Genomic DNA, 21,230 nt, shown 5'->3' with positions numbered 1-21,230 from the left:
ATTGTGCAAATTACTTCTGCACAATCTAAAACCTACTTGTAGCTTATAGTGATAAAATTATGGGGAGGAGGAGGAGGATAGATCTTTTTAAAAGGATACTGCTTAAAAGCAAAAATTAGCTTCTTGTTAAGAAAATCCTTTTCCCAAGCTCTCATTGGCTACTCAACTTATTCCATTATTTCTGTGGGTGTAAGTCAAATTTGTAATACTTACCCTTGACTTTTTAGCAATATTTAGCTGCATTTTAAGAAAGTTCATAGGAATCAGAAGGGAGTTATGAAGAGACAGTCTTCATAGAAATCCCAGCTAGGCAGAAAGCTCAGATATAGAACCTGGATTAATAGACAAAACACTTCTACAGCTCCTCCCACTCAGCAAAGTTCTATCTTCTAACTTGTTCTGCCAACACAAATGCTTGTTCATGATCTTTTCTGCTTCTTTTCCATTTGTTTCCTTCTAAAGCAGCTTGAATTTTGAAATAGAGGTCTGTGTGTACAAGTGTTATTAAACTCCATTTCTCCTACCATGTTTTCCCGAAAATAAAATCCTGTCTTATATTCTTTTGAACCCTGAAATAAGCGCTTGGCCTTATTTCATGTGCTCAAAAGCCCGATTGGACTTATTATCAGGGGATGTCTTATTTTGGGGAAAACAGGGTATTTAAAAGATACACAATACTACAGAATAACTGTTGTGCCTTCCAGTAATTCTTATATATGAGATGCCATATCACTGCTTTCTCTGATGGTGTTAACTATTGAACATCAGTAATTCAAAATATTTTTTTTGTTTCTTCCTCTGCTTTTAATGCTGAGAGGATGAAGAATAGACAATCTTTTAGCCTTAGTTCGACTCATCGATAAAATGCTTTGATTAATAAGCACTCTTCAGGATTATTAATCATTTTGATAGTATTAGATCTATTTAGCCTATAAAAACCTTTCCATGCTGAGGTAGTTCACTCTTTTGATTGGTATTGATCTCCAGTTAGAAAATCACTTAGCGGTTCTCATAGGTAAAGCAATGATCCAATTGCTTTATCTATTGATAAAGTACCCTGAGACAATAAAAGCAGGAATCGACTTCTGGTTTGGTGCCGTGGGGCTATGGTGGGCTCTAACGAGCCCACGGAAACCCTGACTGACAAACCACCTACCGATCGGTCCTCGGACCGACCCTGTCTCATAGGGATAGGGGGAGATGAGGAGCACCTCGGAAGGCTTAGAGGAACAGGCAAGTTCCTCGGAAGCCAGAAGGAATCCTCGAAGTCAGCGGTGGGGGTAGGCAGCCATGGCGGCTGCCGCAAAGCCGCGGCGGACTGTGAAAAGAATGTGCAGGAGAGAAGAGGAAAGGAAGAGTTTTTCGAAGCCGGGTGAGTGACACCAATCCAGGCAAGAAACAACAGAATTGTATTTTTTTAAAATAAGAACCCAAAACTTAAAAAGCGGCTACAGAGCTTTGGGGCTTGAAAATTTGACACAGAATAATTAATTGGAAATAAATGACCCATGTTAGAATTTTTTTTTAGTATAATTGATTTGGAAGAATTGGCTTTTAATGAATCAGAAAATTGGATTTTATTTTCCCTATTTTTCTAATTGGAATGGATTGGAGAAACATTTTTTTTTTTGCTTTTTTTCTTGGGAGTCAACAACTTTGGAAAGTTAATGAAGAAAGGCAGATGAACGGCTACATTGTAGTTATGGAGTCTGCAGTGACTAAACAGAATGTGGATTAAAGAGACTTCCCTTCTATTTGGGAAAGAAATATCTTGAATGGAGTTTTATTTTGGATTATTTTGAAATTAACCTTAGATTTAAGGATTTTGGAGATTCCTGTTCTGTCGCTGGGTGATTTTAAAAAGGAGAAAGAAGAAACACTCTGGATTTACTAGAATTGAAACTAACTGGCCTAGCAAGAAAAAGGTGTGGCGCAAGAATAAAAGACAGGAAGTTGATGTACTATATATGGAGCAGATGTTACAAAGCATTAAAGTGACATACAGAGTTTTCAACTTGGATATATGGATTTTTAAGTGGGATATTTATGGACAGACAGGAAAAGGAAGAAATAAAACAGATAAAATTGAAATGTAATGTTTAAAAACTTAAATATATAAAAGATTTTTGAATAAAAATAGGAGGGCCTCTGGAGTAACAAATCCCAAGAAAATTTTTTTTTGGTTGTAATATGTATTAACCTTAATTGTAAACAAATTTAGATTGGTAAATGTGATTGATTAAGGTTTTATTGGATGTAATTATAAAACACATGGACTTCAGTTACAAATTGTTATTGAATTCAGCGTAAGCTAGAAATGATTAACACTAGGAAATATACTGAAAATTAACTTGAAAGAATATGCATAAAGAAGAATATATACCAATATGAGAGAACCTTAAGAAAATTTATTGCTTGTTGTAATATGTCTTAATTTTAATTTGTAAACAAATGCTAGACTGGTGAATATGATTGATTAATATCCTATTGAATGAAACCATAAGGTACACAGATCTTAGTGATAAATTGTGATTTAATTTAATATATGTTAGAAATGAGGATTATTATGAAATATGTTGAGAATTAATTTGAAAGAGTATGTTGGGAAACTGACATGAAATAGATAACTATATCGCAGGGAAAGTTAAAATAAGAGATGACGGTTGCCAACTAGATAAGAGTTTGAGACTTGGAGAAAATGAGTTGGAAATTAATTAAAATGCTGGAAATCAGCCAAAGAATTGTAGGAGAGATGGAGGAGACTATGCTGGAAATCAGTCAAACAAACGTGGGAGTTTTGGAGGAGACTATGCTGGAAATCAGCCAAACATAATATGCTGGAAATCAGTCAATAAAATGCTGGAAATCAGCCAAACAATAGGAGGAGAGTCGGAGGAGATTATGCTGGAAATCAGACAAACAACAGTGGGAGTTTTGGAGGAGAATATGCTGGAAATCAGCCCAAAATAGTTGGTGCTCTGGAGGAGGTTATGCTGCGAATCAGCCAACCATAATATGCTAGAAAATAGCTAAATAAATAGAGAGAGGTATGGAGGAGATTATGCTGGAAATCAGCCAAACAACAGTGGGAGTTTCGGAGGAGAATATGCTGGAAATCAGCCCAAAATAGTTGGTGCTCTGGAGGAGGTTATGCTGCGAATCAGCCAACCATAATATGCTAGAAAATAGCTAAACAAATAGAGAGAGGTATGGAGGAGATTATGTTGGAAATTAGCTTAAATAAAGCATGTTTTTGATAAAACTGTGTAATATGAAATGTGTAACAGATGATAAGTGGGATAAAATCAAAGACAAACTGATAAAGTTCAAGATATTAAGATTTGATAAAAAGGGTCAAGGAACTAAGATACAGATAGAATTGTGTTTTATAAACTGTAATAAAATGGAGTTGTATTGAACTTGAATTTAAGAATTGTGATAAAATTATAAGGTAAATAATTAGAATAGGAGATTAGAATATTGTTAAAAATTATTTTGACATTGATGGTAAAAGATATAATAAAGACAATGTGGAGAAGAACCAGATGTAACCAGGATTGATAAATAGACATAAAAATGAGTTAAATTTAAATTGAAGCTATAATTGTATTGATAGACTTGTTTAGATGAAGATGTTAGAATCTGTGTTAAAATTTGTTCTTTTATATTTTGAATTTTTACTTTTAAAAGATCTAATGGGAAATCGGGAATGGAGCTTGTTAAAGGAAGCTCTATGACCGGATCAAAACTCTGTTCTTGAAAGTTATATTTTATGTTTATGTTTGAAAAAAATAAAAAATATTTACAAATAAATAAATAAATAAAATAAAAGCAGAAATCATGGAACTGGGTCAGACTTTCAGGAAAAGTGGAAAAGAACCGAGCAGAAATAGATGTATTTGATGATACTATAAACAAGATTCAAAACTATTTCAGAATGATTAGGTGCATTCATTTGAATCTGTTTGACAAGAACATTGATTTTGACAAGGTTTTGATGCAGAAATAGCTTGTGAGAACACTTAAATTGCAAGTTATTTTTCAGCATGCTTGAAAATCTCAATTGTAACCTTTTTTCACTATGGAGGAGTATAGCATTTTGAAATTGATACGAATCTCTCTCTCTCATTATTTGTTTGTATATATGCATTTTCGTATGCACATATACACTGTTACAGATAGAGCATTGGTTTAATTAGTAAACCATCAGCACATTGTGATGTATAAGAGACCTACAACTTGGCTTTAAAGTATTTCTATAGGCAACCTTCGTGAATGCATTATATTTATATAGTTATTATAAGGGTATTTCTATACTTCTTATACATCATGAGAAGACTTAAAGGCCATAAAACCAGGAAAAGTGGAAAGAAATAAACAATAAAATGGATGGACTTAATTATAGGGATAATGGTTGTTTTACTGGAAGACATAAAATATCATGTTAGGGACAGATTGCACAAAAAAAAACTATGTGGTTAATAAGACATGATATTGACTTGATAGCACATAATCAATCAATCAATCAATTTCTGTTCATTACAAATTTGTTTATAAAAACTAAAAAATCATTCTTGAAGAAAACAAAGCATAGACTAAAGGTATTGTAAAACTGAATAAAACTCAAAGTTTAAAAAAACACACTAAAACCAATTCACTACAATCTATGTATCAGGAAGACTTAATAGCTGGAGGAAGAAAGTGTAAAGAGATGGATTTTTTTAAAGAAAAAGTTCCTGAGGCATGTTAAATATAGATCATAGCTGCCACTGCAGAAAAGACCCAATTCTATGTCCCTGCCAAGCAGCAATTCAGAAGCTATGAAATTCTGACTGAAGTCTGAAGTATCTGAAGACTGATATAATTGGACATTAATGTGACCTGGTGCTGAATTATTTTGGACTTTGGCATCTACAAGCAGTATCATAAATCTGGCACCATAGCATATGCAGAACTTTTAGCTGAGCTGCAATATGTATGTTACCTATGGCCCTGTCATAAACTAGCATTAGATGAAAATTCTGACCAAATCCCAAGGGCAACACCAAATTGAATGCATCACAGTAAGCCAATCTTGAGGTTATCAGTGCATTACTCACCACGGCTGAGTGATTCCTATTCAGTAACAAATACCTCTGATATGCCAGTTTAAACTGATAGTAGAGGCTCTTAATCACAATCTGCATACATGTTTCTATAGGCACTGATTATGAAAACACTTAGCATCAGCTCCACCCAACTTTTAATTTTTACTATTTTATATTCCAAGTTTATACTATTCTTTTAAGGATTGAGTGCTTAGATCTGGATGAACACTTTCAATATGAATAGTGCAACCTGTTTCCAAGGCAACAGAAGTACATTTATCATTTAGTGTCTGTCTTTCTCACTGGTACATAAAATCTTTGTGAATGAGAGATGGACCTGATCCCATATACTTATTTTGCAATTTTCTCACTTTATTCCACACTTCTAAAAATCAATAAAGTTTATGTCATGAAGCTGAAAGAATATAAACTATTTTAATGTAATCAGAACTGTACCTTTCCCTCACTGGAAAAATAATAACAATAACGATGACTGCCTAAGTAGAATTTTGCCTCCTGATATATCCTGATCTCTTTTATTTATTTCTTAGATTTATACTATTCATGTTTCTGTCTAGCTCCAAAAACCCTCTGAGATAGTTTAGATTCAGAGAGACTCAAAGCCATTCAGGGAGTTTTATTGATTGACAATAAACTAGACTTGGGTCTTCCTTCTCATGGTCCATCTTCTGAACTAGCTGAATCTCTTATCCAAACATTTGAGATGGTTTACAGAGAATATTGTCCTGGCAAGAAAACCTAGTGCTACATATATGGATTTCTAGTTATTAGACTGAAATTCAGAGGTAATGTATACATAGCGCCCAGAAACATCTTTTGGAACAATATATTAAGCATCCTTTTTAAAATTTAGTATACTAAAAGTAGATTCTCCTGACAAATAATTATATGCAGTAACCATAAGACTGTGGTGGTTTTTTAAGACTAGTTGCAAATAATGATGGACACAAAGTCTGCATTTGGTAAAGAATTCACCCACTTCAAAATTTTCCACTCCAGTATATGGTGAACTCATACTTAGCTTGGATTTGTACAAATTGGCATTTACCCATCATTGTAGCTCTGGACTACAAGAAAAGGTTAACAGTTGGATGGAGATCTTGACAGTTATCCAATGAGTGCAGTAACAAGTCTCTGTCCAATTGTTAACCTTTCCTTATATGCCTTCCTTTTGCAACTAGAGTACATGGGATTTTTGGAGCATTGGAAAATGTAGCTAATTCTTTGTAGGTAGGAGGCCTATGCCACTGGAACAAAAGATAGGAAATCTGGTTGTAGCTTTTTGAAACTTTGGAAAAATTGATGAGTCCAGAGATTCAGGGACGCAGAGAAAATAATATCAGATGATATAAAAAATGAATCAATCTACTTTTAGGATTCAGAAGAATTCAAGGTCTCTTTATGAAAGGAGCTGATGGCATATGAAAGGAGCATAGGGTAGGAATCTGGTAGCACTTTTTTTGACTAATATGTTATTCAAAGTCAAAAGCTTTTCCGAGCTGCAGCTCATGTCATCAGAGGTATACCACAACTAAACTGATGTAGGGTTTAAAATAGGGTAAAATGAAACTAGATTGGATAGAAAGGGAGGGGAAGATAGATCGGTTGCACATCTTACACATGAGACAGATTGTAATACCTTATCAATTAAGAATTGTACATTAATGTAGTTAAAAACTCATTATGTTGGCTGAGACCTTTTGCAATTGCCTGGAACTTTTGGATCTATGTAAGTTTAGCAATTTCTCACTTGATGATATTTTTAAAATTCCATCCCCCCAAAAAAATAGTTATATTGAGGTCTGGTAAACAGTATCCTAAGATGTCCAAATGCTCTGATATTAATGTATCTTTGATCTGAATTCTGAATTATTAATCCATTAATTAATAATGTTTTTGAATAATTTGAGCTGTAAGCTGCAGATGACAAGCAGTGGCATTCTGTTGTTCTGTTTTGTGGTCATCTTTTAATAAGTTGTCCTTGCAAATTGATTTGGTTCTATTGATTTGCCTATTTATCCCAGTGGGTGTATAGGTCAGGCAACCTGAGCATCTCTGTCAAGTGGGTGAGAACAATGCTGCTGTTGTTGAGAAGAGCAACTAAGATGATTAAGGGCCTGGACACTAAAACATATGAAGAATGGTGGCAGGAATTGGGTATAACTAGTCTAGTGAAAACAAGGTCTAGGGATGATATGATAGTAGTGTTTTGATATTTGAGAACCAAGGCAACAAACAATCAAGGAGGAAAGCAGCATAGAACTAAGGAGAAACTTCCTAACAGTGAGAACAGTTAACCAGCAGAATGGCTTGCCTTCAGAAATTGTGGGTGTTCCATCATTGGAGGCTTTTAAGAAGAGACTGAATAGCCACTTGTCTGAAACAGCATAGGGCTTCCTGCTTGAGCAGGGGTTGGACTACAAAAGCTCCTTCCAAATCTGTTATTCTGCTGCATAAAACCATATAAATGATAGATTTAAGGTCCATTCAGGCATAAACTGGAAACATAAGTATGTAGATTTCTTATATTGTATGTTTACATTTCAATTTTGTAATTTTACGGTGACATCAAAGAAGTAGACTTGTTCCATTGATGGTTCATGGTGTAGTTCAGTTGTTGATGAAAATGTAATTAATTAATCTCAAGTCAAAGAACGGATTTAGGAAATAAGAGTTAAGAAAGTGTCACTCTAGCCATTAAGATATTGGTATATTGGGAAACCATACATGTGCTCCTGGCTGTCCCACTGATTTGCAGGTACATATATTGACAAACCTCAGTACAAAGTCAACAAGTGTGATTGCAAGGTGTACTGTTGGCCCTTAGTGATTATGTTCTTGATGGCTGGAAGCCCACAAATTTGACATTGGGACTCAAAACAAGAACAAAGTGGTATCAGCATTTCAGTGTCCTGGAACATTCTATCAAAGAGTGGGAGTTCAAAAGCATTATCATATGAGAAATGGCTGAAGTCACATGCATCAAAAGATTTCAATCAATTTCAGAAGGTCTTAGCAGACTATTTACTTATTTGACCATCCATTTCACAGGGTGACTCTAGATGGCATGTACACCAGGCAACATATGACTCTGGTTGGCATACCATAACATACAACCCTTGTGTTCTGTCCCCGTCTCACACACGCACACCAGCAGTTGACCAAGAGTTAAAATAAACCAGCAGACAAGAATTTCCTTTGATAACAGAATTGGCAGCAACCCAGTGGCTGCTTGCCAAAAGTTTTTACTTACAAAGGGAGGTTTATCTCCTCCGACCGAAAACATCAAAGTAAGTCCACAAAAGCCAAAGAATAGTCAAGTCCAGTACAAGAATCAATCCAAGCAGAGCATATAACAAAGTTCCAGAAATGCAGAATGACTTGCTAGCTTTCAGTTTTGTCTGTCACAAAGCCTGAATGGCCACCACACCCCCTTTTATCCCCTGGGAGGTGTGGTCCAGTGACTCAGCTTAATCTCTGGCACGCCTCCTTCTCTGCTGCACGCGCTTGTCTTTCTGACGCTGTCGGGGATCCAGCCAAGACTTATCTCCGTCGCTGTCTAACTGCGGCTGCTCGGAAGTGCCTGGCTCCTGGCCTATCTCTTCTCCTTCGGAAGACACCTGAGGCATTGCCAGAGAGGAGGGTCCTGGAGAGGGAGGCCTTGGCAACTCCTCTCCTTCACTTTTGGAGTCTTCTCCCTCCGATAAGACGGGCTCGGGGGTCAGAGTCACAACACCTTGGTGCTCAAGGATAGAACATGATCCTACTCACAGAAAAACACATCAACAGCAGCAAAGCTCAACTAACTTCCTGACCCAAATGCCTGTTGACTGATAAGGTATTTGCAATCTGTCTCAGATGTAACCTCCATGTTAATTACCAATCTATGGTTTCCTCTTCCCTACCGTTCCACTTTCTTTTCCTCCTCATCCCAATTTAAATCTTACAACAGTTCAGAGACTGTACACATCTTACAGTAGTCCAACCTAGTTTACCTCTAGGTTAGACTACTGTAACACCCTCTACATGGGGCTGCCCTTGGGATGCGTCAGGAGGCTCCAGCTAGTCCAGAATGCGGCTGTGCAGGTAATTACGGGGGCCTCTTGATACTCCCGTGTAACGCCTCTCCTGCGCGAGCTGCACTGGCTGCCAGTGGTGTTCCGGATTCATTTCAAGATGCTGGTGCTTACCTATAAAGCCCTTCATGGCTTAGGCCCGGGGTACATGCAGGACCACCTCCAGCCGCTCTCCCACCGTCCCATGCACTCTCACAGAGGGGCCTCCTCAGGGTGCCTTCAGCCAAATAATGTCGGCTGACGGCCCCCAGGAGGAGAGCGTTCTCTGTGGGAGCCCTGACCTTCTGGAATGATTTGCCCGCCGAGCTCAGGACAGCCCCCGACCTCCTTTCCTTCCATTGTGAGTTGAAGACATGGCTCTTTCATCAACTTAGCTGATCCGCCATGGGTGTACATTGCTATAATTTTAAACTGTTTTAATTGGGTTGTTGATTTTAATTTCATTGTGATTTGTATTGGATATTGTTTTTGTAAGCCGCCCTGAGTCCCTCAGGAGAATGGCGGCATATAAATCGCAATAATAAATAAATAAATAAATAAATAAATAAATAAATAAATAAATAAATAAATAAATAAATCTAATGACATGAGCTGCATCTTATTAAAAATTATGGCTTTTAATAAAATGGATTTGTCAGAAAAGAGGCTATTAGCCTCTTTCTGATAATCCAGTCATTAGTTCTTTTAAAAAGAGACATTTCTTTTCATTATGCTTTGTCTCAATTCTTCCAAATACTGAGGATATGAAGACATTTTTTGTAGTTAAAATTTTGCAACATACATTATCTTAAATTTACAAATTTCTTAGGATTCACTGGGTAAATATTTGTATTCTTAAAATAATGTTGCCTATGATGTCAATATTAATATTAATGAAAAAATCTACCCCTCAAAAATAGCTGTTTTCTACTTGGGTCAAATTAGAAAGTGTGTATTTTTTATTGTTTGAAAGCTTGCTGATATTCATATTTTGCCCCCAGTTGGGATAAACTGCAGTAATGAAAATAAAATCTTTTCTGCTTGTTTAATTACACCCTAGGGCGGAGTTTTTAAATGTGTCAAGAAGTGAGAGAACACCAGCTTTAATAGGCATATAGTGCAATTTTACAGTTCATAAAACAGTAAAATTTAATCTGAGACCAGAAGATTTATTAAATCTCACTCAGCAAAATGGATGCGGGAGTTGGTGAGAATTAAGAGAAATTATTCCAGGGACTATATATTTTATTACACCATGGAGATGCAGGACAACTTGTTCCTTTAGGCTGGCAATCTTTGTAATTACTATTACTTAACTGAGTATGTTTTAAGAGCAGAATAATATGCATGTCTTTTTCATGCATTCAGTCATGTTTGAATTACAATTTGGCAGCAGTGTTTGAAAGGGCTGCATCTGAAGGAAGTAACATGTGGTTCTAGGTGTCTAGGTGGAGATTCTCAGTCATCCAGGTCACAGTTGTCTCAAAGATGCCTTTTTTCTTCAAAAGGCAATTGGACTTTTAGAGGAGGAAGAAGAAAATGATTTGCTCCTCATCCAAGAAATATCACCAATTCTGATGGTGGAAGGAAGGAAGGATATGTATGTGTTCTTCTTTCTTAAGGAAAAAAAATTGATCCAGATGCCTTTTGGGGAAAAAAAAAGCACCTTTGTGACTCTAGGTGGTGCAACCCTGAAACATTATATTAATTTTATTACACGTCTTATATTAGATGAAATTAATGTTGGAAAATTACTGTGGTGAAATTTCAAGATTAGTTTGCATCCAGCAACTTCAAGTCAATGTGTGTGCAGTACTAGAAAAAAAAAAGCTTTATATTTATTAAGCATCAAAACATGGCTGGTGCCATCGCTGACTATTGGGGGTGAATCTCTGCCCCCCACAGAGAGGGCTTGCAATCTGGGTGTCCTCCTGGATGCACGGCTGTCTTTAGAAGAGCATATGACAGCCGTGGCCAGGGGGGCTTTCTATCAAGTTCGCCTGATTCGCCAGTTGCAGCCCTTTCTGGACTGGAACGCCTTGCGCACGGTCACTCACGCCCTTGTCACCTCCCGGCTGGACTACTGTAATGCTCTCTACATGGGGCTCCCCTTGAAGAGCACTAGGAGGCTCCAACAGGTCCAAAATGCGGCCGCACGGGTGGTTATGGGCGCAACTCGTTGTGCCCATGTGATACCCCTCCTGCGTGAGCTGCACTGGCTCCCAGTGGTGTTGCGGGTACGATTCAAGGTGCTGGTCATCACCTTTAAAGTGCTCCATGGCATAGGACCCGTGTACCTTCGAGACCGACTTCTGCCACCAATAGCCTCCCACCGGCCAGTCCGCTCCCACAGAAAGGGTCTCCTCAGGGTGCCATCAGCCAAGTTATGTCGGCTGGCGACACCCAGGGGGAGGGCCTTCTCCATGGGAGCCCTTGCCCTGTGGAATGAACTGCCCCTGGAAATGCGTAAGATCTCCGACCTCCATGTATTTCGCTGTGCCCTTAAGACCCTGCTGTTCCGCCAGGCCGGGCTATCAATGTAATGATTTTAAATTGGGTGTTTTAAATTTTGGGGGTTTTAAATCTGAGCCAAAATTATTTAATAATTTTAATTATTTTTAATTGATGTCTGTCTTTGTGCTTTTAATAGGCTGTACACCACCCTGAGTCCTTCGGGAGAAGGGTGGTATAGAAATAAAATTATTTATTTATTTATTTATTTATATTTATTTAATTGGCAAAAATGGAATAAAGGGAGGGACAAGAATATCCACGAGTTATTCAAATCTCTACATCTATCATAGCTGCTGGAAACAATACTGTGGATAATTAGAATTCACAATAACAGAGTAAAGAAGGAAAGTGGGACATCAGGAGACCTCTCTGCTATCGGGCACTATGAAGGAAACATTTTGGTGAAGGAAGATAGTGCATATACAGTGGTATGAACATAGTCTCAGGTTTCCAATCTACTCTAGGAAGTTCGGGAAACAGGGACAGATTGAGCAGAAAGGTGGTATGGGGATAAGAACTATGATGGAATGTGGGTTTCATACAACAAAGGAAGAAGATGTAATGCTGTTACATAACTTGACACCTGGAAAAGTAGGAAATTTGATAAATCAAATTTCTCGCATTTCTGGATTGGGTTAAGTATAAATTGAAGTTGAAGATGTTTCACAAGCATTTATGATGCTGTTACAATATATTAATGGCACTGAAATATATTCTAGGCTGCTAGCAACTCCAGATCTTCCCAAGTCATAGGACTGACATTAGTTCATCATTCCCACCCACCCCATTCTCTGAGTCAAACTAACATCCCATCACCACAGCAATGAGAAGTTTCACTGGTAAACTGAAAAAGAGGACAACAGTTTCCATTTTGCCTTCTTGACTACTATATACTGTACTATACTCTTCAGATAACTTTACAAGCAGAATTATTTGTATATTTATTAATATATTTGGTATCTAATTAAAAATATTTCTAAATATCAAAGATTTAAATATAGCTCATTTTCATGGCACATTTTCATACAGATCTAGAAATCACAATTCAGGAAAAACATGAAATAGACTATATCCAGTTTGGCAAAGGATTGCAACAAGTCTATATTCTCTCCCTTTATTTAATCAACCTGTATGAACAAAGGGAAGCTGGACTGGAAGAAGATGAATGTGGCTTTAAAATTGGAGGAAGAAACCTGTAGTATCCTGGTGCTACTATTCGAAGAGCGAAAAATGTAAAGTATCTGAAATTCTAATAATAAAAGTCAAGAAGTAAAGTGAAATATTGAAACTAAGATTAAAGAAGACCTAATTAATGATAGCAGGTAGAAAACCAGTTTTAGAATTGGGACTGACAATATCAAAGTGGTGGATAGTTTTGCCTTTCAGGATCAATTATCAACAATAAAGATGCAAGCAGTCAAGAAATACTCTGCAGGCTGGTACTTAATACTTAATAGAGAAGCCATAATGTTATTGGAAAAGATATTCAAATGTGATGTGTCTATACTACAAAAATCAGAAGTTTGCAAGCTGTTATATTCCCTATTACAGTCTATGAAAGTAAAAGTTGGACTTTGAAGAAGAAGGATAGGAATAATATTAACATTTCTCAACTTTGGTGTTGGGGAAGACTCCTGGGAATACTTTTGACAGGTAAGAAAACAAACTGCTAAATCATCAAACAAATAAATCCAGTATAGGACAAAAAACCAAGCACAAATTATCCTACTTTGGATTTAAAGACCTAACTCTCTGGAAAAGGATCTAATGTTGGGAAATGTAGAAGGAAAGAGAAGAAAATGACAAACAGCAACAAAGATGGAATCATTTACAGTGTTAATGGGTGAATTGAAGGACCAAGTTAGAGAAAGATCATCATAGAGAAAATCTATATATGTGGTTATTAAACATTGAAAACAACTTGATGGCACATAATCAAAAAATCAAAGACATTGTGCTGCAATTAAACACATTTATTTTGTCTGTGCTTTCAGACTATGCTTTTTTAATGTATATTGTCACAATGATATGGTAGGAACTGCTATTGAATCTGCTTTATCTCTGTGCAGTATGTTCTTACCTAATTTGACTATGGAAATATAAATATTCTGTTGCTGTGACAAAGCTTACCAGAAACCTGTATCAGAAAAGTTACTCTAACATTTTTTGCCAAAATGACTTAACTTGACTCTATTTTTGCCAAAATGACTTTAGTGACTTGAAAAAAATAGTAACAAAAAAATAGTTATCTCTAAATTTTACTAAGATATGAATATATATTCAAAAGTATATTCTTTTTAATTTTCAGACAGCATTCGTTTTAATTTTATTAGAATTGATAAATTCAGAAAATATTAACTTCAAATAAATACTAACTTCAAACATTTCGTTATAAATTAACCAGCTGAAAACAACTAGGAAAATATTGCACAATATAGTACTATACATTTACATTAGAAAATATAAATATATAAATTTTGTGATCTATTCAAGCAGAGGTAGGAAATATGTGGCAATAAATCTTTGTCAGCCTCAGGTTCAGCTGTTAAAACTTATGATTGTTCTTGTCATGTAGTTCAAGGAACTCTCAAAACTACTAGTAAAAAATATTTAGGTTGTTTTCAAACTTTTAAATGTCTACAAATAACATATTAAACAATGTGTTTCATGTTATTTATTTGTTTATTGAAATCATGGAAGTACTTTTGCTTTAGTTTAATAGTTGCACCATGCATACAAGTAATGTAATTTCAATATACAGTATTAAAAGAGTGACCACCTGTAGAGAGTTAAAGGAGGTGATTTGGAAAAAATAAGCAAGAACCATTACCCAAGCAAAAGGAGTTGAAACAAAATTCAGATCTTCAGAAACAAAATAATATTTGGAAGTAGCCCATGCAAGTGCCTCGTTGATTCACTAGAAGGAGGGGAGCATAATCAAAATTCTGTCATTTATAGTCCATGTCAATAAGACCATCTTAAGACCATCTGATTCTCCTGTGAAGTTGTTTTCTAGTTTTCTCTACTCGGGGAGGTGGGGGTCTAACACAACTTAAGGAAGTGCTTTTTCTTACAGAAGTATATTATTCCTTCTTGAGATTTTTCTAGTATCTTGCAGAGGTTCTTTCCTTTGTCTTGATGAATATTTTGAGGCATGGGCCTCAATCATCTGATCCACCTCACCAATAGCTTTTGTGCATGCACACAAGCAGTTTTGTCAACTACGGCAAAGTGGCAGCACTTAGTCACTTGAAGGACTTTATGGAGGCACTTAAAATCTCCATTAAAGTAAAGCACCACTTTGAAGATCTATGTAATATCTCAGTTGAATCCAGAAACAATTAATCAACATGAATTCTTATCTGCTAGAGGGAGTTAACAGCTAGCTAATGGCTTTCTCAGTACTGTACTATAAGCAGAAAGTTGAAATAATGTTGAAACCATAACAAGTCTGTGTTATCTAATTCCAGCAAACAAATTGGATTGTTCTTTCTTTATAGTCTTTCAAGAGATTAATTTTCATAATGAATGCATAACTAATACTCATACATTTTGTGTTATCCAACATTATCCCTGAAGGATGAGCTTCAATAACACGACAGAAATCTATTAAATAGTACGTTTTGTATATCAGTTGGACTATTGATGTAGTCAGTTCTAAACTATACTTACATCTGTTGCAAATTTGGCATTTTTCATTAGAAGGGCTTGTTCATCCCATGACTTCTGCATTCAACATATCATTACAATGAGTTAGATAGAAAGTCAGGCAGGCAGGCAGGCAGGCAGACAGAAAGAAAGATAGATAATAAAATCACTTTTTCTCAGACCAATCCATCTCACAGAATTATGGTTGTGGGGAAAATAAAAGGAGGGAGTATTAGCTATGACATTTTTAATTGTGCAAGATGAAATAGTTCTAATAAATAAATAAATAAATAAATAAATAAATAAATAAATAAATAAATAAATAAATAACATGCCTTCATTTGTAAATTAAGGCAATATATTTCTTTCACATGAAGGCTAAAAGAAGAGATTGGACAGTCATTTGTCTGGAATCATATAGGGTCTTCTGCTTAAGCAGCAGGTTGGACTAGAAGACTTCCAAGGTCCTGAAACTCTGTTATTATGTAATTCTGTAAATTCAAAATCTAGTGGAATGCATATCATTCATTTCCCTTACTCAAACCTTTTTCTAGAGATAGCTATAGTTACATAGTGAATTGGACATCAATGCAAGATCAGAGGTGAGGAGCAGGTCTCCGCACTCCCACGCTGAGTTGTCCCTGTTGGAGGGCTCCAAAAGGAGCTAAAGCCACCCTGTAGGGGCGGTGAAGAAAAGAGGGGTGCCCTGCAGGTCGCAGAGAGGAGCAACTCTCCTGATTGACCCAGAGCTTCTTCCCTCTCATCCACAATGAGGAGAAGAGGCAGCCATCATGCCTGCCATGAAGCTGGGACAGCCGAGACAACAAAGGAATGTGCAGGAGCAGTGTAAATGAATAGTGACTGGAGCTGGGTGAGAAGAAAAAAAGAAAAGAAAGAGGAAAATCCAGGAAAAGAGACTCTTAGAACTATTTCTTAAAGCAGCGAACAATAGAGAGAAAAATCCTAGACCTGAAAGAAAGGAATTAAGGGGAGAAAAGCTAAAGACCTTTTAAAACATAGAAAATTGGATTTTTAAACTGGGTAAGCATTGTTTTGGAAAGGCATTATAAAATGCTGGAAATATCTACTTGAATTTATCTGAATAGCCAACTTTGCGTCCATAAATTGAACTAAATTTGGATTAATCAATTTATCAGACTTGAAACAATGCTGAAACCTAAGCTGAGGGTGCCATTTATTGGTGAATGAAAAATATACCATATCTCTACAAGTCTAGGAATTCCTGATATGAGAAATAACATACATCTGAAGGTTTGTGGTGATACTTACTGTTCTATAACAATCTACGTTATGACTACTGTAGACTCTATTGTGAGAATAAGGAAGACTATTAAGTAAGTGACTTTTTACTGTGGAAGCTGCCTGGACTACTTAAATGGAACTGATTGATAATCCTGAGATGTAAGGAATTATGATTATTGAACTTTCTGTGGAGCAACATTGGATTCGAATATATTGTTTTGGACTTGAGTAAGATTTATTAAAGTAAGACAAGATGCTCCCTCATGGGGAAATGAGTGAGATTTCAAGAGAAATGGCGCTGATGTTTCAAAACATTAGGGGTATTATAACAAAAACCCCCCCACATAATAATGACTGATGAAATAAACCAAGGGAGATTTAAAAAATGGAATTGAATAATTTGGAAGATACTTTTGAAAGGGAGATAGGGGTTTGGGTGGACATCCTGGGACCTTGCAGCTTAGGAGGATAGAGATGGGAGAAATATATTGCTCAATTTTGCTACTTGGCTTAGTTCATCTGTATTTTTAAAATATGATTTTATTGAGTTTTATAAAGCTTACTCTTCTAAAAACAGTAAAAAGCAAAACAAAAATCCAAATTGAGAAAGAAAATGAAATAGAATATAAAATATAGAATAGAATAGAATAGAATAGAGTAGAGTAGAGTAGAGTAGAGTAGAGTAGAGTAGAGTAGAATAGAATAGAATAGAATAGAATAGAATAGAATAGAATAGAATAGAATAGAATAGAATAGAATAGAACAGAACAGAACAGAACAGAACAGAACAGAACAGAATATTTCATCTGTATGAAGTGGATTGTCTTGTCAAGAGTATCTTGGTTTTTTTTTTCTATTTTGTTTTTATTTGGGCCTTTATTTTCTTTTCCAGAATTTCCCAAACATCCTGCACTTTTTTGCCCTTGTAGGATTTTCATTCCTAGAATCCACCTATTCTTTGACTTTGTTGAAGTCAGCTCTCTCAAAATCTAGAACACTGATCTGACTTTGTTCAGCTGCTCTTGCCTGCATTATGCTGACAGGATATTATATCATGGAAAACTTTCAGCAGAAACCTCAAAATACAATTTATATTTTTTTAAAAAATATTAGCATACTGACACTTCTCCACAGCAATGGAGCAATATCAAATTTAACAATTATCCATAGTTGGAGCAAGAACATCTGGAAAGAAAGGGGAGAAGAATTGATCTCTTTCCTGCCACCATTGTAATACAGGTAGTCGTCAACTTACAACAATTCATTTAGTGACTGTGCAAAATTACAGTGGCTCTAAAAAGAGTGACTTATGACCATTTGCAGCATCCCTGTGGCCAGGTGATCAAAATTCAGATGACTCATATTTATGATACTGCAGTGGTCATATGATCACCTTTTGCGATCTTCTGACAAGCAAAGTTGATGGGGAAACCAGACTCACTTAACAACCGGGTTTCTAACTTACCACTGCCGTGGTTCACTTAACAATTGTGGCAAGAAAGCTGGTAAAATTCAGCAAGATTCACTTAGTAACTGTCTCACCTAGCATCAGAAATTTTGGGCTCAGTTGTGGTTGTAAGTCAAGGACTATCTGTACATGACCATATTCTTTTTAATTTTTTAATCTTCCTTGCTCCTAGAAGGAGAAGCATCTACCATATGGTCTTTCCCTACTTATCTATTAAAGTAGTCCATTAAAGTAGGTATGTGTGAAAAACAGAGTATGAACAATGTATATCTTGCTTCCCAAGACATACTGCATAATACAGGGATTTTTGGTTGAAGGATGGAGCATTTTGCCACAGAATTTAGATCAAACTGATGCAGAATTTTGTTAAGGCCATATATCTCAAATAGTTGGAGTCTAGATTTATTACTGCATTGTACATTAAGGTAGGATGGTGGAAAAAGCTGAGTACCAATGCAGAGATTTTTAGAAGGATTTGTATCTTTTGTTTTATCATTACTTTGTGCTTGTTTCCTAACTTTTAAATGGCATAGAATGTGATTTAAATTGCATAAAATTCTGCTTCTAGAATTTCCACTTACATAAAGCATGTTCACCATTGTAATGTCAGGATTCAAAAGATACTTGGCTCTTACAATGGATTCACATTAGTCTTAAAAGCACTTTGAAATATAAGTCGGTGAATCATTTTGGGGCCTCTGATGTTTTTGCAAATCTACCATGTGAGTAGAAACTCCAGGTGTTTTAAACACTGCATGATGTTGTTCTACAATCCATTTTAAACAGAAGAATTATTCCCCTTTTTAGTTTGGAAATGTCACCACGGGAGACCCATTTACATCTAAACGTGCATTATCTCTTTTAGTACCGGCTTATGGTCTCTAACAGTTAAGGGTAGTTTTACAATTTTAATGTTTTTTTTATTGTAAAGTGAGTTGGGATTAATTTGTATGGAGGACATTATAGAAGTTAACTCTGTGGTTGTGTTGTATGATGACAAATTCAGTAATCTCTAGGCTTCCTATTGTTAATTAATTCATTTCACAGCTCACTAATTTTGTCAATGAACAGAAGCTACTGCTTCTTCTGAGAAAGGATACAGAGTTATACTCACATGCACAAAGAACAAACATGAAGTGTCTGTGGAAAAAAAGGATTAAATGTATATATGTGTATGTATGTGTATACACACACATACACACACACACACACACACACACATATATACACACACACACACAGTGGGCCAAAAATGTATTTAGTCAGCCACCAATTGTGCCACTTAAAAAGATGAAAGAGGACTGTAATTGTCATCATAGGTAGACCTCAACTATGAGAGACAAAATGAGAAAACAAATCCAGACAATCACATTGTCTGATTTGGAAAGAATTTATTTGCAAATTATGGTGGAAAATAAGTATTTGGTCAATATCAAAAGTTCATCTCAATACTTTGTTATATATCCTTTGTTGGCAATGACAGAGGTCAAACATTTTCTGTAAGTCTTCACAAGGTTGGCACACACTGTTGCTGGTATGTTGGCCCATTCCTCCATGCAGATCTCCTCTAGAGCAGTGATGTTTTGGGGCTGTCGCTGGGCAACACAGACTTTCAACTCCCTCCAAAGGTTTTCTATGGGATTGAGATCTGGAGAGTGGCTAGGCCACTCCAGGACCTTGAAATGCTTCTTACGAAGCCACTCCTTCGTTGCCCGGCTGGTGTGTTTGGGATCATTGTCATGCTGAAAGACCCAGCCACGTTTCATCTTCAATGCCCTTGCTGATGGAAGGAGGTTTGCACTCAAAATCTCACAATACATGGCCCCATTCATTCTTTCCTGTACCTGGTCCCTTTGCATAGAAATAGCCCCAAAGCATGATGTTGCCACCCCCATGCTTCACAGTAGGTATGGTGTTCTTTGGATGCAACTCAGCATTCTCTCTCCTCCAAACACAATGAGTTGTGTTTCTACCAAACAGTTCTACTTTGGTTTCATCTGACCATATGACATTCTCCCAATCCTCTTCTGGATCATCCAAATGCTCTCTAGCAAACTTCAGACGGGCGCGGACATGTACTGGCTTAAGCAGGGGGACACGTCTGGCACTGCAGGATCTGAGTCCCTGGCGGCGTAGTGTGTTACTGATGATAGCCTTTGTTACATTGGTCCCAGCTCTCTGCAGGTCATTCACTATGTGACCTTACAATGCGTTATTGCTTATGCATTGTAAGCCGCCCTGAGTCTCTGGAGAAGGGTGGCATATAAATCAAATAATAATAATAATAATAATAATAAAAAAAAACCCTAAGTCTCCCCGTATGGTTCTGGGAATATTTGCTCACCGTTCTTGTGATCATTTTGACTCCACGGGGTGAGATCTGCGTGGAGCCCCAGATCGAGGGAGATTATCAGTGGTCTTGTATGTCTTCCATTTTCTAATTATTGCTTCCACAGTTGATTTCTTCACACCAAGCTGCTTGCCTATTGCAGATTCAGTCTTCCCAGCCTGGTGCAGGTCTACAATTTTGTTTCTGGTGTCCTTCGACAGCTCTTTGGTCTTCACCATAGTGGAGTTTGGAGTGTGACTGTTTGAGATTGTGGACAGGTGTCTTTTATACTGGTAACAAGTTCAAACAGGTGCCATTAAAACAGGTAATGAGTGGAGGACAGAGGAGCCTCTTAAAGAAGAAGTTACAGGTCTATGAGAGCCAGAAATCTTGCTTGTTTGTAGGTGACCAAAAACTTATTTTCCACCATAATTTGCAAATAAATTCTTTCCAAATCAGACAATGTGATTGTCTGGATTTGTTTTCTCATTTTGTCTCTCATAGTTGAAGTCTACCTATGATGACAATTACAGGCCTCTCTCATCAGTTTTTTTTTTAAATGCCTTTGCTGGGAATGCTGTTGAATATAAAGTGTAACATAAAATCCTTAAAATTAAGCATCATCTCATCCCAGCAAGAGCTCTATCTATTGAAGAAGAATTTCATTCAATTTATTGTTCTAAAATAAGAATTTAAACAAAATTTAGAAATATTGTTTAGAAAACAGTTTGGGGAGCAAGGGAACCTGACAGATTTAATCCATTTCTAAACCTAATTTGAGAGGAATGAGTAAGGTCTTAAATGTTTCTATCCCCTCACACAATTCGAATCAGATTCTTTCTCTC

General features: G+C 36.5%; 1 protein-coding gene across 1 annotated transcript in view; it reads left to right on the top strand.

The window, feature by feature from the left end:
* Positions 1-21,230, top strand: part of GRIK2 (glutamate ionotropic receptor kainate type subunit 2) — a 515,907-nt gene that overhangs the window by 304,513 nt on the left and 190,164 nt on the right. The gene's annotated exons all lie outside the window — the stretch shown is intronic.

Source organism: Pituophis catenifer, unplaced genomic scaffold (assembly GCF_029215685.1).
Source record: "Pituophis catenifer annectens isolate HBS135680 unplaced genomic scaffold, rPitCat1.0.hap2 SCAF_1, whole genome shotgun sequence".
Classification (NCBI taxonomy): Eukaryota; Metazoa; Chordata; class Lepidosauria; order Squamata; family Colubridae; genus Pituophis; species Pituophis catenifer.
Note: the sequence above shows the minus strand (reverse complement) of the source record. Positions and strands in the feature narration are given on the sequence as shown.